Source organism: Ornithorhynchus anatinus, chromosome 16, assembly GCF_004115215.2.
Source record: "Ornithorhynchus anatinus isolate Pmale09 chromosome 16, mOrnAna1.pri.v4, whole genome shotgun sequence".
Taxonomy (NCBI): Eukaryota; Metazoa; Chordata; class Mammalia; order Monotremata; family Ornithorhynchidae; genus Ornithorhynchus; species Ornithorhynchus anatinus.
Window position 1 is genome coordinate 40,854,812 of NC_041743.1, and position 17,296 is coordinate 40,872,107.

The 17,296-nt window shown below is 52.7% G+C and overlaps 1 protein-coding gene across 2 annotated transcripts in view; it reads right to left on the bottom strand.

The window, feature by feature from the left end:
- RIMS3 (regulating synaptic membrane exocytosis 3) overlaps positions 1 to 17,296 on the bottom strand; it is a 45,184-nt gene that overhangs the window by 24,492 nt on the left and 3,396 nt on the right. The window contains exon 1 of one of the 2 annotated variants that reach the window (XM_029080921.2): positions 2,346 to 2,435. The exons of the other annotated variant lie outside the window; for it this stretch is intronic. The gene's annotated coding sequence lies outside the window, so the exon portion shown is untranslated. Of the gene's footprint in view, positions 1 to 2,345; positions 2,436 to 17,296 lie in introns of those variants that run through there. 2 annotated transcript variants of the gene reach the window in all.

Below are 17,296 nucleotides of genomic sequence, written 5' to 3' on the forward strand. Positions count from 1 at the left end.
GGCTAGCCTGGCATCTTGACAGAGGGCACAAGGTGGCAGAGGGCAGGCCAAGAGCGGTGTGCAGAATAGCAGAAGGGGGGATTCAGCTGGCACGGCCATCTCAGACAAGGCTGCTTACCCCTAGATTAAAGCCAGAAGAACCCGTTGTCCCCCTGGAGGAGTTGGAAAGGCTTCAAGTGAGACCCCCCCCAGCTCTTCCACCCCCAACTGACACAGATGAGGACTAGAGGGAACAGCTCCACGCATGCTCCCCCAACTGCCCCTTCCGAGGACGGGGCTGTCAGTGCCACCCCTGGGGCTCCCCAGAAAAGGAGAAACTGCTCTGGAGAGGAAAGAAGTGACGTTCAGAGGGGTGCCGGGGGGACGGCGTCCACCTGGTAACCTCCCGGGGGTAGAGGTCTGTCCACCTGTCTGCCCGTCTGCAGACAGCGGGCCCTTGCAGAGGGCCTTTCCAGAGAGCCGGGAGGGCTGCCCCCCTAACTCGCCAATTTATCACTTCTCTGGAAAGGGTCTGCGAGTCCAGCAGGGATATTAGTCATGACGTTATTGAATAAATGCTACTCGGGGCAGGTAAATGTTGAAATGATATTTTTAGAGCCAATTCCACCCTGGACTCCGACCTCCCACGCTGTGGGTGGAAGATGAGATGAGGTGGGAGAAGGAGGCGATTGAGGAGTCCCCAGATGAAGGCGGGGAATGTGCCTAGCGACTCTGATACGTCGTCCCGGCATGAGTACTTGGTACGGTGCTCTGCGCGCAATAAATGCTCAATAAATACCACTGATGGATTGACTGATTGATCGAAGGGGGCAGAAGGGCTCGTTTCGACTTCTCCGACCCCTCAGCACCAGCCTCTTCTCCGGAGCTCCAGCTTCGGACTTCTCTCTCTACCTTAGGCAAGGAGCTCGCCATCTGGAAGGGGCAGGATGAACCCGGCCTCTGTCAACTGCTCTGGAGCAGCTTCTTTTCTGGGAAGGCCCTTCCACACCTCACTGGACAGCGATCCTGGCTTCCAGGCAGGCAGGTGGCCCCCAGCAGAGGGAGAATCGGGAAGAAGCCCAGATCGGGGTTTCTAGGAGCGTACCGGGGCCCCGGGACTGGGATGCCCCCAGAGACAGCGGGCGCAATGCCTACGGCCTTGTGGAGGGGACCCAGGCCCGTCCCAGAACAGCACGAGGGTGGCCTTGGGTGCTTGCACAAGGGCCCCTGCCCCCCGACGCTACTTCATGGTGATGGGGAGAGGGAGGAGGATGCGGGGAGGAAGGAGATGGAACTCAGCTTCTACTTCCCAGCATCCTATTCCCCTACTTCGCACATCCCTACTTCCCTCTTCCCCATGTCCACACTTCCCATTTCCTGCTTCCCACTTCCCGCTCCCTGCTTCCCTGCTCCCCCTGGTGACTGGTGTCTGGGACCCTCTGTGATCTCTGGCCTCAACTCCTGGCAAGGCAACCAACACTACATTCCTCCAATTGTCGCCAGCCAAACCCCCCAACAGACACACACACACACACTCACACTCACACACTCACGCACACTTCCCATTTGGCAGCCCAACCCAGCTGCAACCTCAGCTGGAGCAGATAAAGGGATTTCAGCCGTGGTTTGGTGGTCTGCTGCGGGTATCCTGCCCTGAGTTGGGGAGGGACAGCACACACACAACACACACACATACACACAAAAACACACAACACACAAACACACAACACACACACAAAAACAAACACACACAAACACACCACACACACACACACACAAAAACACACAACACACACAAAAACACGCAACATAACACATATACAGACATGCCCACAGATACCAAACACAAGCACACAACCCCACAGAGACACACACACCCACAAACACACCACCCAACACACACAACACAGAGCTACACACACAAACACGGATAGAGCTATTCTAGTGCCTCGATCCACCCTTTCCACTGTCAGAAGAGACTGTTGCCTTTTGTGGGTTGTGGGAGACCCAGACAGACCCCATTTAGCAGCTCCCCTGCTCTCCCACCACACTCCAAATTGAAAGAGGGAGAGAGGGGAAGAGAGAGAGGGGGACAGGGAAAGAGAGAAGGAGGGAGGGAGGAAGGGATAGACGGACTGAAGAACCGAGGAAGGGATGAAGAGAGCGAGAGAGCACTAGCCATATCTTAGCCCACTCTGAGAGTCCCCTTGGTTATAGTGAGGAGCAGGATTGGAGCACGTAGACCCACCCACCCAGAACCCTCAGCCCCTTCCCCACCTCTCTCGTCCTACCAAAATCTAGCGGCTTTCCCGAACAGAGAGCCAACCCTCGCCCCCCATTCCCGGTTCAAGCCGTGGGTTGCCTACCTAGTTCATTCTGAAGGGCTGGTTGCGGAGAAGAGCAAGGGAAAACGAGAGACATCAAGGAGAGAGAGAGAGATGAGAGAGACTCGGGCGGAGCCATAGACTCTACTCCAACATCTCCATGGTTACCGCTCTGACCCAATTATCCTCGCAGCCAAAAGCAGGAGAGAAGAAATGAGGAAAGTAGTATTCCAGGCATGTGTGAGGAGCCCCGCTGGCATGATCTGACATGGTTATTTTTGGCCATTGTCTTCTTCAAGTTGGCCCCTCGCTCTCTCCTCCTCCCCACCTTGGAGGGGCCAACGTCACCCGCACCCCTTTCCTCCCCTCCCCGGGAGGGAAAGCTGGCGGGGCTGCTGAGAGAAGGGCATCCAGGCTGGGCGGTGGGGTTGGGACTTGAAGCCTTGGTTGGGGTGGTGAAGGGAGGTCTGTACCCACCTGGGTTGGACGGACCCTCTGCCACAGGCCTGGCTCAGTGGACTGTGGCCTCCTCCTCCTCCGGGCTCTGTGCTCTCTTTTCATTCATTCATTCAATTGTATTTATTGAGTGCTTACTGTGTGCAGAGAACTGTACTAAGCGCTTGGAAAAGTACAATAGAGGCAGTGTGGCTTTGTGGAAAGAGCACAGGCTTGGGAGCCAGAGGACGTAGGTTCTAATCCTGGCTCTGCCACTTGTCTGCTGTGTGACCTTGGGCAAGCTACTTAACTTCTCTGTTGCTCAGTTATCTCATCTGTAAAATGGGGATTGAGTCTGTGAGCCCCACGTGGGACAACCTGATTACTTTGTATCTACCCCAGTACTTAGAACAGTGCTTGGCTCATAGTAAGTGTTTCACAAATACCATGATTATTATTATTAATACAGTACAGCAATACAGAGTAACAGTCTCTGCCCTCAGTGAGCTCACAGTCTTTGCGGGGGGCGGGCAGGGCAGCAGGAGACAGGCAACAGTGCAGATGAACAGACATCACTATAAATAAATAAAATGACAGACAGATACATGGGAAGGAGGGAGAGGGAGGAAGAGTAAAGGGAGGAAGTCAGGGCAACGCAGCAGGGAGTGGGAGATCAGGAAAAATGGGACTTAGTCTGGGTGAGGAGGGGCTGAGGGGCAGACAGGGCAGAGCTCCGGGTTAATGGACACAGAGTCCTGGATCGATATCGTAACCCAACCTGGAAGGGAGCGGGAGTCTCAGAGCTGGAGCCGCTAGGGGCCGGCCCGCCATCGATTGGGTCGAGAAGCCGGCCCAGCGTTCTCCCCTTCCCCGAGGCCTGGGCTGCAGCTGCTGACCGACCCTGGGGCAGGCCCAGCTCCCAGGTCCCCCTGCCCCTGACAGAGAAGGCCTGGCTGGATGTGGGGGAACTCGGGGAGACAGGAATCCTGCGATTCAGCTTGCAAGAAAGGGTTAAAGAGGAGGTCAGGAGGTCAGGAGCGGAAGACAGTGGTCACTGGGCTAGAGATTCATTCATTCATTCATTCATTCATTCAATCGTATTTATTGAGTGCTTACTATGTGCAGAGCACTGTAAAAAACGGTTGGGAAAGTACAATACAGCAATAAAGAGACAATTCCTGCCTACAATGAGCTCACAAACTAGAGGGGGCAAGATAGACATCAATACAAGTAAATAGAAATAGATAAAATGATAGATATATTCATTGTGTTGTGGGGCAGGGTGGGGAGAGCAAAGGGAGCAAGTCAGGGTGACGCAGAAGATTGTGGGAGATGAGGAAAAGTGGGGTTTAGTCTGGGAAGTCCTCTTGGAGATGCCTCAGTTGGCATTAGAGGAGTGAACTGTGCAGCCTGGGTTGTAGAAGGAGAGAAGCGAGATGAGGTAGGAGGGGAGAAGGTGACGGAAAACTTTAAAGCCAATGGGCATTAGTTGGTCCACGTGGTCTTGGCTCAGAAGTGACACTGTTGGATGCCCAGAGGCACAGGAGCTCCAGGCCAGGGGGGCAGCTCCGGGACACCCCCAAGGCATGCCCCAGCTGGGAACACAAAATTAATCAACCAACCAAAGGCATTTATTCATTCATTCATTCAATAGCATCATTCATTCACTAGTATGCATTGAGCGCTTACTATGTGCAGAGCACTGTACTAAGCGATTGAGCTTACTGAGCCCCGACATGGTACAAAGCACTGTACGAAGGGCTGGGGAAGTATCGCAGAAGTAAATCATGTGTTCCCTGCCCACGGGAAGCTTACAATGCAAAATATGACAATTGGCAAAAAACACTTGCTTTAAAACCTTCAAAGCTTTATTGGAGGCACATCTCTTCCAAGAAGCCTTCCCTGACTAAGCCCTCATTCCAACTTCTCCCACTCCCTACTGTATCACCCTTGCACTTGGATTTGCTCCCTTTAATCACCCCTCCCTCAGCCCCGCAGCAGTTACGTACATATCTGTCGTTTATTTATATTAATGTCTGTCCCGGCTCTACACTGAAAGCTCACTGTGGGCAGATAACGTGTCTACCCACTCTGTTATATTGCATTATCCCAATATAATAACCCTATCTTAATATAGGGTTCTGCACACTGTAAATGCTCAATAAACATGACTGATTAATTGTTTAATTAAAAGCTCTCCCAGATTCTGTTCCCCTGCTTCTCCTCCTCCTCTTCTTCCTCCTCCTCCTCCTCCCTTCTCCTTCCTTCTCCTCCTCTCCCTTCCCCACCATACCAAATTCAGTTGGCTGAGTGAGAGGGAAACTGCGGGGGAACATTAGAGGAACATTAGAGGAACATTAGAGGAAAGGAGAATGACCTATTGGATTCAATCTCAACAGCCTAAGGAGCAGGAAAGATCTTTCAGATTCTGGTCCTCCCCAAATTCTTGGGTGGGAAGGAGGAGACGGAAGAGGAAGGTTTGGGGAGGAAGCTGGGTGTCTTTCTCCTAATACATGTGCCTGTACAGATTTCCAAAATTATATGTTCTTTCTGCAGGGAATGAGAGAAACAAGGACGCAATTATCTTCGCAACGAACATGCAAATGTGCAGGAAAGAGGCCAGCTAGATCAGTGGGGTAATCAGCAATGCAAATCAGCATGGGGAAGGGGAGAGAAAGGAGAGGAGGGGTGAGTCTGGCTCTGAGTTTGGAAAGGGCTGGGGGTCGGGTGGGAGAGCAAAACAGACAGCAAGAGGGAACTGGTTATGTCTAACCTAACCTTGAAAATAAGCCCACAGTTTACCAGCCTTCACCGACATTAAGCAGACTGTCCTGGACCTTATGGGGTCCCTGGCAGGCAAAACAATCAAAAAGGATTTTTTGAGTGCTTACTATGTGCGGAGCACTGTACTAAATGCTTGGAAGAATACAATGCAATATAGCTGGTAGGCATGATCCTAGCTCTCAAGGAGCTTACGGTGTAGTGGGGGAGGCAAATCATTAAAATAAATGTAATAAATGTAATAAGGTATAAAAAGTATATTCATAAATGTTCCTGAGGGCTGTATTTAACAGCTTAGTTGGCAAAGGGTGCTGAAATGGCAGTTGGGCTATAATCTGGGGAGAATAGAACTTAATCAGGGAAGCCCCTGGAGGAGGTGTGATTTCAAGAAAGGTTTTGAAGATAAGAACAGTGATCCGTTGGACGTGAAGGGGAGGAGCATTCCAGGCAGGAAGGACGGCATGAACGAAAGACTGGCAACAGGAAAAATGAGAATAAGGCATAGTGAGAGCCTTCAGAGGAATGAAAGAAGAGTATGAGCTAGGGTAAGTGGGAGAAGAGAGAGGACAGGTATGGGGTTGTGGGGAGAGAGATGATTTAGTGCCTTAAAGCCAATGGTGAGGAATTTCTGCTTGATCTGGAGAGGAATGGGAAACTCTTGGAGGTTTCAGAGGAGTGGAGAGATGGTGCAGATTGACACCTAAGGAAAGTAATCCAGGCAAGAGTGAGATACTGAGCGGAGACCAGGCGATCAGGGAGGAGGCCAGAATATGACAAGTTACTGGACCAGTGAGGTGACTCTCTGGATGGTTAGAAAAGGAAGAGGAGAGAGAATCCCCATCTAGACTGTAAGATCATTGTGGGCAGGGAATGAGTCCACCAACTCTCTTTTATTGTACTCATCCAAGAGCTCTACACACAGTAAGTGCTCAATAAGTACCATCGATTGGTTGATTGATAATCATGGTCTTCCTCTCTGAACCCTATAGTTACCGGAGAATGCTCTACCCGCTTCTCCCCAAAACTAACCCGGAGGACTTCAGATTGGAAAGAGATCACCACTTTTCTGGGCCTGGGGAGAGACCATCCTGGGTGGTGGCGAGGGTTGTGGGGGGAAGGGTGGGCAAGATGACCTCTCTAGGATGGGGACAGGCAGCCCTCCCTGCCAGTACTTTTCCACAGAGATATCGGTCCAACAGAAACTAAAACCCCTGGCAAATACAAAGAGCTACAGAAATGCTCAGTAATATCAGCTCAGGCGGGATCCTTGCTACCCTTGGGATTAGCTTCTCCTGTTATTCTTTGGCATTTCTAGGGCATTACATTTGCCAGAGCACTTTACAGTTGTTTTTCTCTATTACCGTATCTCTCTGCATACCCAGCGCCAAACCATCACTGCCGCCCTAGATCCTGGAGGAGAAGCCAAATGGATTTGCCGCCTCCTCGTTCTGAGCAGAGGAAAAGGTGCCACTCTATATCCTGAAATCTGGCATTCCACCGGCCTCTCTCCCTGACAGAGTAACTGTAAGGGCTCTCTGAGGGAAACTGAGGCACGGGGCAGGGAAGAAGCTTAGTGGGAGTCAAAATCAGAGTCCTAATACAACACTTACTCTGACCCGGTGAGGAAAGAGCTGAAACGGCTCCTCTCTGGAGACAGACACGCATTTACAGGCCGTTACCCAGCATGTTTTGCCGGAGGGGGTCCGGGAACCCGCATCCCAGGAAGCAGTTGAGTCCTGCTGAAGCCTGCTCCCACCTCCCTTGCCTATTCCCCAGTCTCCGTCACAGGTCACATTTTAAAATAGGTTTCCTGGGCAACGAGGGAAAAGGTAATTATAGGAGGGAGTCCTGGCCCCGTCTCCCTGACCACTCCCCCACCGACTCCATCCACATCTGCCTCAGCCTTCCCCTTTCTACTTCCGTCTCCTTTGCGCTCCCCCGTTCCCTCCTTTCCATCAGCTCACCACCTCCTTCTGGAAGCTTTCCCTGGTTACCCAGTCCATCCTCCAACCTCATGACCCAATCTACAACTAATTCCTTCCCCTCAGCGAATTCCTGTCAACGCTTTATCTCTCTGAACTTACTGATGTGGACATCCTGTGTGTCTGTCTTCCCTCCTCTTAGACCGGAGCTCTCCTTGAAGGCAGCTGTTGACTTGTTGACCCACCGTCCTTTCCTCGTCTGCACAGCTTGTTGATCAAAGTGATGTGGCTCGGTAGTTACTGACTGGGACAGTAGAGGGCAGTAAGAGTAGGCACCATAGAGATGTCACGAGAAGGAGGCCTACTTGGTGGACGCACCTTAATAATAATAATGTTGGTATTTGTTAAGCGCTTACTATGTGCCGAGCAGTGTTCTAAGCACTGGGGTAGACACAGGGGAATCAGGATGTCCCACGTGGGGCTCACAGTCTTAATCCCCATTTTACAGATGAGGTAACTGAGGCACAGAGAAGTTAAGTGACTTGCCCACAGTCACACAGCTGACAAGTGGCAGAGCTGGGATTCGAACTCATGACCTCTGACTCCAAAGCCCGTGCTCTTTCCACTGAGCCACGCTACCTTGTAGTTGAGGTTTTAACACATGTTCTCTTGGTGTGTTGTTGTTAGTTAAGATGGCTTCTACTTGTCCTGGTCTCTTCTTGGCTCCCCCATCCCTGGACAGTTGTCACTCAGGTTGGCCATTGGCCTAGCCATTTCTCGACAGAACTAGTCGCTGCCCCCATCCCTCTAGACGGTAAGCTCACTCATTCGTGCCATCGTATTTATCGAGCGCTTGCGAAAGTACACCGCAACAATAAACAGTGACGTTCCCTGGCCACAGTGAGCTTAAAGTCTGGGGCGGGAGGGGGAGGCAGACCTCAGTATAAATAAATAAAATTACAGATACGTATATAAGCACTGTGAGGCCGGAAGGGGGGAAGAGCAAAAGGAGCAAGTCAGGGTGATGCAGAAGGGATGGGGAGATGAGAAAAAGTGGGGCTTAGCCTGGGAAGGCTTTGTGTCCCGGGAAGGTGTCTACCAACTCTATTGCACCGTACTATTCCAAGCGCTTAGAACAGTGCTCTACACACACTAAACGCTCAATAAATATCACTGATGATGATGATCCCTCTCCCCTTTCTGCCTCCCTCCCCACGCCACCCCCGGCCCAGTCATCCTGCACTGGAAAAGAAAGGTGGAGGAGGAGGAGAGAGAGGGACGTCTAGCTCCGAGGGAGCTCGTACTCCAGGATTCGGTCCCAGCAACTTGCGCCACCCCAGATGCTGAGGACGTTCAGACCCAGTTGGCCTGAGCTGGTTTGGAACTCAGATCTCTAAAGTTTCTAGCTGCTATCTTCTTTGCCTGCCCCGGCAGCAGTAATCCATCAGGGAGGGAGGAAGAGAAGAAGGCAGAGAGGGTTGGGGGCAAGGAGGAGAGGAGAATTTCCAAGGGAGATCACCCTACAGTATCCCCTGCCTCTGCCCAGGGTCTGGAAGTGCTGCAATGCAGCCTGCTAGCTGTGTAAGTGTGTGTGTGCTTGGGGGGGGAGGGGGGAGTCACATGTATGTGTGTGCCTCTGCGTGTGTGTGTGATTACCGCTCCAAATCTTATCAATATTTCATTGAGTAACTCTCTCCAAGGAGAAATGCTCCTGCTAGGTTCCCTGCTCCTATTACCAGGCTCGACTCTTTACAGAAAAGCAGAGAAGCTAGGGGTTAGGTCTCCCCACCCCGTCCCCATCCCCTGGCCCTTCTCTTCCCTCTGGACTAGTTCCGGTTCTGGACTGGGTGAGTAGGATGATGGGAAAACAACAAGTGGGGAGGGACCTAGGGTGAGTCTGCTTTAGGATGGTCTGAGCCCTCTCCCCAACCAACTCCCTACTCCCTTCCTTCTTCCCAGCCCCCTGACTCAAGCTGGTAAGCTTTGTTACTGTGGGCTCGTTTAATCAGCCGGCCCTCCCCATCCCCAGAGGTGGCCACACTGCAGAAGTGGCTAAAATGAGTCAGGAATATGGAGTTTGGGGAGAAAGGAATAGAAATGAAATGTTTCTTATGGGTCCAGAGACAGGCTGAGAAGTCTTCCCGACTATTGGAGTGGGATGCAAAGGCCAGCTGATGACTGGGTGGGGATTCTCAAGCCCCCTCCCCCCTCATCCCGCCCCTCGCCCCGCCCCAGGTCTCCAGCAATACGGAAAAGATGGGGAACGTGCTTGGAGATCTTCGCAGCCCAGCCCAAGACCAGGTTTGCCCTTGCCCACCCAGACCCCAGCTCACTGGCTCTCAGTCCTTCCTCCCAGACAAAGAGACACACAAGAAGGCCAACACGTCCAGTCAGATGATCCCGGAGCCAGAAGGGTCCTTGAGAGGTCCTATCGTCCAACCCCCTGCCTCCTGTTAGGGGAATGCCTACATGGATCCAGGACAAATGATGGACAGCCCTTGTGGATAACCAGCCTCGGGTGGGTGAGCGAGAGCCCAGAAGGATGAGCTCATGGCCTTGGGCACCCGTATAGGAAAGGGACCACTGAAACGCCCCCTCAGGAGGCTCCTCTCCCCTTGCCGATGGATCAATTGTCAGCCCTCGCTTCTGCCAGAGAACTGGTCCCAGCAGAGCTGGTGTTGGGGCGGTCTCCCTGCCCTGGGCCCTTGGTATGTGTGTGGGTGAGAGGAGGGTGGTCCCATGGAAGCGGGGGTACCCAGGGTCCAACTGTTTAAGGATTGCCAGCCTGTGGCAATCTCCGGTCACCAAAGCCTCCGCAAACTCCCTGTCACCTCCCTCCTGCTGGCCCCCAGGCCTTTTAGCAAGGAACAGCTTTCTCCAGGCCCTGGGGGAGCTGGCCACGGGTGCACCCGGGGGAGGCAGGGGGTGGGTGTGAGGGAGATAAACACCAGCACTCGTAACATCAATATGGATTCCTTGGTTGTTCAAGTGTGGGGAGGAAATTTCAAAGAGCCTCTCTCTCCGGAGGGCAATCCGAAGGCAAGTGTCTTCAGCCACGGATGGTCAGGCTACTGCTCCAGATTTTTGGCACCACCCTCTTGGTCCTCAGCCTGCTCAGAAAAGTGCTCCCCGTGATGCTCAATCAATCATATTTATTGACCTCTTACTATGTGCACAATCGTATCTATTGAGCACTGTGTGCAGACCACTTAGAAGAATACAGTGAAACAGAGTTAGTCGACAAGTTCCCTTCCTACAGTGAGCTTACAGTCTAGAAGGGGAGACAGATATTAATACAAATAAATTAAATTATGGATTTATACGTAAGTGCTATGGGGCTGAGGGAGGGGTGAATAAAGAGTGCAAGCCCTAGTGCAAGGGCGACGCAGAAGGGAGTGGGAGAAGAAGAAATTAAGGGCTTAGTTGGGGAAGGCCTCTTGAAGGAAATGTGTTTTTAATAAGGTTTTGAATGGAGGGAAAGTGAATGTCTGTCAGATGTGAAGAGGGAGGGCATTCCAGGCCAGAGCTAGAGAGTGGGCAAGGGGTCAGCGGGAAGCTAGACAGGATCGAAGTACAATGAGTAGGTTGGCATTAGAGGAGCAAAGTGTGGTCTGGATGGTAGTAGGAAATCAGGGAGGTAAGATAGGAGGGGGTGAGCTGATTGAGTGTAACATTTTGCTGAGAGATGACCAAGCTGTTAGGACTTGTTTAAACTTGGACTCGTTGTTTCCCCGGGCTGTCTGCAATTCTCAAAGAAACCTACCAAAAGCCTCTGCCCTGGGCCAGCCTGGAAAAGGGACAATCAGATCGGGGACCAGATCTAAGTGGAGGCCTGAGATGCCAGTGGGATCCAGCCCCCCCCCCCCCCACCACCACGCTGCTCTCGCTCTGCCAGCAAGCAGCCCATTGAGGCATCAAGCCAATCCAGGTCAGCGCACCTTCCAAAGGGCCCGGCCATGAGCTCCTGGAGGAGCCAGTGAAGCAGAAGAAGTATGCCTGCGCTGGAGGAGAGGTAATAATAATAATAGTTGTGTTATTTGTTAAGCACTTACTATTTGCCAAGGTCAGATACAATCCTTGTCCCACATGGGGCTCACAGTCTTAATCCCTATTTTGCAGGTGAGGTAACTAAGGCCCAGAGAAGTGAAATGACTTCCCCAAGGTCACACAGGAGACGCGACGAAGCCGGGATCAGAACCCATTTCCTCTGACTTCCAGGTCCGTGCTCTTTCCTTTAGGCCCCGCTGTTCACGCCGGCTTGGTCTCCCGCAGCAGTTCTCACCCGTGGGCCGCCCGCCTCCCGGACCTTGGGGAGTGGAGGATTTGTCAACAAGACCGCCACGGCCTCTCCCGGCAGAGGCAGGGCGGAGGCGGGGCGGGTATCTAGGAGTAGGCCGGAGCCCGGTCCTGGGGAATAGAGCTCCCAGGTGTCTGACACAAACAGGCCCCAGCTCCCCATGGGCCCAGTTCCAAAGTTCTAGCTCTGCCTAAAGGGCACGGAGAGGGCACAGCCTCAGAAGGGTGCGGGCACAGAAAGTCGCTTCACAACCCTGGCTAACTGCAACGAGTCGGCAACTGGGGACTGATCTGGCAGTAGCCACTTGCCCTCTCACCCGAGGCACACCCAGGGCACACGGGAATGCAGGTGATGCGTGCGACCCTGCTTTTATCGTGTTCGTTTGCCATTCAACCGCGTTCCAGGAAACGAGGATTCGCTCTCGCATTATTGACTTTAGAAATAGAGCATTTGCTTCAAGCTCTGCAGTCAGCCCGCTGGCCAGAGCCCAGCTCTGGAAATCGGGAGACGCAGGTTCTAGTTCTGGTTCTCCCCGCAGCTGGCTGACATGGGTGAAGACCGCTCACGCATTCTACCATGTGCCGTGCCCCCGCCCGCCCACTCTTTCGCTGCACTCTATGCCGCAGCGGGCATGTGACAGGCAGGGACGAGAGGGTACGAGGGGGTACGAGGGGCACTGCCCAAGCCACCATCACTATAAACGACTCCTCTACGCAGGTTCTCGGTCCTGGACTCCTGTTCCGACACTGTCCGGTTTGCTTACACGGGTGCCCGGAGCATAACACGAAGGGGTCTGAGTCACTTTAAAAAAGACAAAGTTTCATGAGCCTGTCGAACAAACACAGGCTCCTTAAACTACCACAGCCCTTTTATGTTCCTTAGGGCTTTCTCAGGTTTAATCTCAGATGTTCCCTGCTGGCCTCTTTGAAGTAGGAGGCACCAGAATCATTATCTCCATTTGACAGATGAGGAACCTGGGGGCCAGAGATTTTGTTATTTGCCCATGGCCACACAGCACAACAGAATCCAGGCTGACATTTTCATCACTCACAGAATCCATTAAGTTCTGGCTTTGTACAGAGCACTATACTAGCCCTTTTTCTTTTTTTTTTTTGAGGTATTTATTAAACACTTATTATGTGCCAGGCACTGTACTAATCGGATTGGAGCCAGTCCATATCCCACATGGGGCTCACAGCCTTAATCCCCGTTTTACAGAAAAAATAACTGAGGCACAGGGAAGTGAAGTGACTTTCCCAAGATCACACAGCAGGTAAGCGATGGTCGGGATCCTTCTGTTGCCCAGACCCGTGCTCTACTCGTTAGACCACACTGCTTCTCCATTAGGAATCGCCAAAGACAAGCACAACAAACTGTTCCTGCCTTCAAGGAGTTTGTAATCTAATGGGGGAGACAGAATAAAGCACAAGGGACATAAAAATTCCAGGGGCCTCAAACTCGGGGATAGAGAGAACGGACGTACGGAGAAGAAATCTATATGGCGGATTGGTTTCAGTCGATCAAGTTGTGGATTTGCTGGAGGGGTTGGTCTGGTTGGGGAAGTCTTAGTCTGGAGGGCAGGGGGTGGGTTTGGAAGAGGGAGCAGGGAGACCTTTGAAGTGGGGGCTGAGATAACATGTCCAGCACAGTGGGTGGGGAGAGGGTTTGATTAGCAGGGGTGGGGGGTCTGGGGGTGTCAAGGGGGAGCAGGAGAAGAGAAGCGGCGTGGTACAGTGGAAGGAGCGTGGGCTCGGGAGTCAGAGTTCATGGGTTCCACTTGCCAGCTGTGTGACTTTGGGAAAGTCATTTAACTTCTCTGTGCCTCAGTTACCTCATCTGTAAAATGGGGATTAAAACCGTGAGCCCCATGTGGGATCGCCTCAATACCTTGTAACCCCCAGCGCTTAGAACGGTGCTTTGCACATAGTAAGCGCTTAACAAGTACCACCATTTATTTAATAGACTAGCGAGGCAGTGGGAAGCCAGGTGGGGAGGGGCTTGAAGACCACAGTAAAAGGTGAAGGATGGGCTGTCACCTCATCAGCTGGGAGCAGTGGGAAGTGCTGGGGAGCGGGACCTCACTTGCAAAAGAAAGACAGAGACCCCCACACAGAGACACCAAGATTGGGAGACGCAGGGAGAGACAGAAACACATCCCCAGGGACAGCGAAGGAGGGAGAGAGAGGAACAGGGAGAAAGACGCATATATACGGACACAGAGAGATAGAAGAGAGACACATACACACAGAGGTGGAGAGACAGAGAGACACACCTAAGAGACAGGAGAGAGGCACAGATACACAGAAGCGGAGAGACACAGACCCAGAGAGGCACAGGGAGAAACGGAAAAACGCACAGAGGGACAGGACGCGGGCACAGATCTACACAGAAACAGAGAAACACAGAGACAAGAGGGTGGTGCAGACACACAGAGACAAGAGAGCAGGGGCTGGCAACGTTGCCCTCTCCGTGTGTTCTGAAATCCGAACTAGCCCTTCGGTCCCCTCGGTGAGGGGAGGCAGGAGAGAGAGCCGGGCCAGGCGGGCTGGGGGGGGGGAGACCCCTCATATGGTGCTAATGAAATCAAACCACCAGCCCCCTGGGGACCCTCCCTTCTCCAGATGATGCAATGCTTCTCCAGGCTAATTGTTTTCTCCTCCATCTACTTAAAGGACCCACTGCCTCCATTCCCATCAGCCCCAGCGGGTGGTGAAGAGGTCTGCAGAGCTCAGCTCCCCCCTCCCCACCACCCCCAAACACATTCACACACACTCTGGGAACAGAGTGGGGGCAAGGGGAGTGAGGCCTGGTGGGTAGAGCCAGGTCAGGATTCTAGATAATAATAATTACGGGTTTTGTTAAGCGCTTACTACGGGCCAGGCATTGTTCTGAGCACTAGGGTGGTTAATAATAATGTCGGTATTTGTGAAGCGCTTACTATGTGCAGAGCACTGTTCTAAGCGCCGGGGGAGATACAGGGTAATCGGGTTGTCCCACGTGAGCCTCACAGTCTTAATCCCCATTTTTCAGATGAGGGAACTGAGGCCCGGAGAAGTGAAGTGACTCGCCCACAGTCACACAGCTGATAAGGGGCAGAGTCAGGATTCGAACCCATGACCTCTGACTCCCAAGCCCGGGCTTTTTCCACCGCTTCGGATGCAAGCAAATCGGGTGGGGGCCAGTCCCTGTCCCACGTGGGGCTCACACACTCGATCTCCATTTTACAGATGAGGAAGAACTGAGGCACAGCGAAGTGAAGCGACTTGCCTAAGGTCACACAGCAGGCATGTGGTGGAGTCAGGATTGGAACCCATCTGACTCCCAGACCCATGCTCTATTCGCTACACCACACAGCTCATCCTGGGCTCTAGGAAGTTAACAACGGATGCTTGCCTTGAGATCAGTGAAGGGCAAGGTGCAAAGAGAGGAGGCTTGGAGGGAAGATTTGACCCAAAGAGATAAGGTGGATATGGTGGGATAAGGTGGAGGGGACGGCGGAAAGTCTGGTTTCTTTTTTAAAGGGTAATGACTCGGAGAGGAGCACGCTATGAGGGATAGGGTGATCGAATGGGCATCGGGTTGTCCGAGTCCTATTCTTCCTGCAAGAGTTGTGAGGATTAAGTGCTCTTGAGCAACGGGGAGCTAAGTGCTCACGAGCAATAGCAGATCAGAGATTGGGCCCTTGCCCTTTGTTAGGTTCCATTCAGAGCAAGTGAAACAGATCCAGCCCAAGTCCAAGGAGGGTCCTAGTCCTAAACCTGGCAGGATTAGTTCAGGCCTCACAACCAAGGAGGGAGGGTGCTGGGTGCCCAGGTTGGTGGGGTGGAGCGGGGAATGTGCGGTGGAACCTGTGGGATGCTGGGACTTGTCGTCCCATTTAGCGTCATTCCCCGGGGTTAAGGGCTGAGGTTGTTCCTGGAGTCTGAGATGTGTTCCCTTTGACTCCTCAGACACTCTTGGTGACACGGACAAGTGGCTTCCCTTCTCTGGACCTGGACGGAGGAGTCAGCCAACGGTAATACCTGCCGGTCTCACCTTCACAGTATCGCCAAGATCCGCCTTTTCCTCTCCATCCAAACTGCTATCGTGCTGGTACAAGCTCTCCTAATATCCCGACTGGATTATTGTGTCAGCCTCCTCTCTGATCTTCCTTCCTCCTGTCCCTCCCCGCTCCAGTCTATTCTTCATTCCGCTGCCCAGATCATCTTCCTACAGAAACGCTCTGGGCATGTCACTCTCCTGCTCAAAAACCTCCAGTGGTTGCCTATCAACCTTCGCACAAAATAAAAACTCCTCATCCTTGGCTTCAGAGCTCTCGATCGCCCTGCCCCCTCCTACCTCACCTCCCTTCTCTCTTTCTACTGCCCACCTCACACGCTCCGCTCCTCCGCCGCTCACCTCCTCACGGTCCCCCGTTCGCGCCTGTCCCGCCGTCGACTCCTGGCCCAAGTCCTACCGCTGTCCCGGAATGCCCTCCCTCCTCACCTCCGCCAAACAAACTCTCTTCCCCTCTTCAAAGCCCTATTGAGAGCTCACCTCCTCCAGAAGGCCTTCCCAGACTGAGCCCCCCTTTCCCTCTGCTCCTCCTCCCCTCCTCTTCCCCCCACCGCCCTCTGCTCTTCCCCCTTCCCGTCCCCTCCGCACTGTGCTTATTTATTATACCCTATTTATTTTGTTAATGAGGTGTATATCTCCATGATTCTATTTATCTTGATGATGTTGTTTTGTTTTGTTCTGTTTTGCTTTGCTGTCTGTCTCCCCCGTTTAGACTGTGAGCTCGTTATTGGGCAGGGATTGTCTCTATCTGTTGCCGAATTGTACATTCCAAGCGCGTAGTACAGTGCTCTGCACATAGTAAGCGTTCAATAAATACTATCGAATGAATGAATTCATTCGGTCATATTTACTGAGCACTTACCGTGTGCAAAGCACTGTACTAAGCACTTGGGAGAGCACAGTTTAACAACAGACAGAATCCAGTGGGAATCAGCACCACAGAATCCCAGAGCTGAAAGGCCGAACCTGTAGAGCACATTGCATCCAACCCCCTGCCTCTGGGCTGGTGAATGCTTTAACGGGGCAACCTGAATTTTAGTCCTGACTCCTGATTCTTGTCCTCCCTACTCTTTGGCCCAGGAGTCCCTTGTGGCCTAGGGACCGTGTCCAAGCCGATGGTACTATAACTACCCCAGAGTTTAGCACAGGGAATGGCACGAAGCACAACAGATTAACCAGGAGATGCTTGGCGATCTAGAATCATCCATCCTGAGCGGTCCCACTGACCTTTTTTGGTCACTTGCAGGAAAGGCTGTCTGGTCAAGGGGAGCAGAAAGTGTGTGTGGTGGGGGGTGGGTGGGTAGCTTTGTCACCTTTTACTCCCTCAAATCAAGAACAAGAGCGGAGAGATGAAGAAAGAAGAATCAAAGATCGAGGGAAAAAAAAAATCTCACAGTCTCCCTCTTCCTGCTGAGGGTCGACTCCCCCCTATCCCCCACCCCCAAGTCCCGGGGCGGAGGCAGGAGCTGCCTGCCAATTAAGATGGACCACATTTCCCCCTA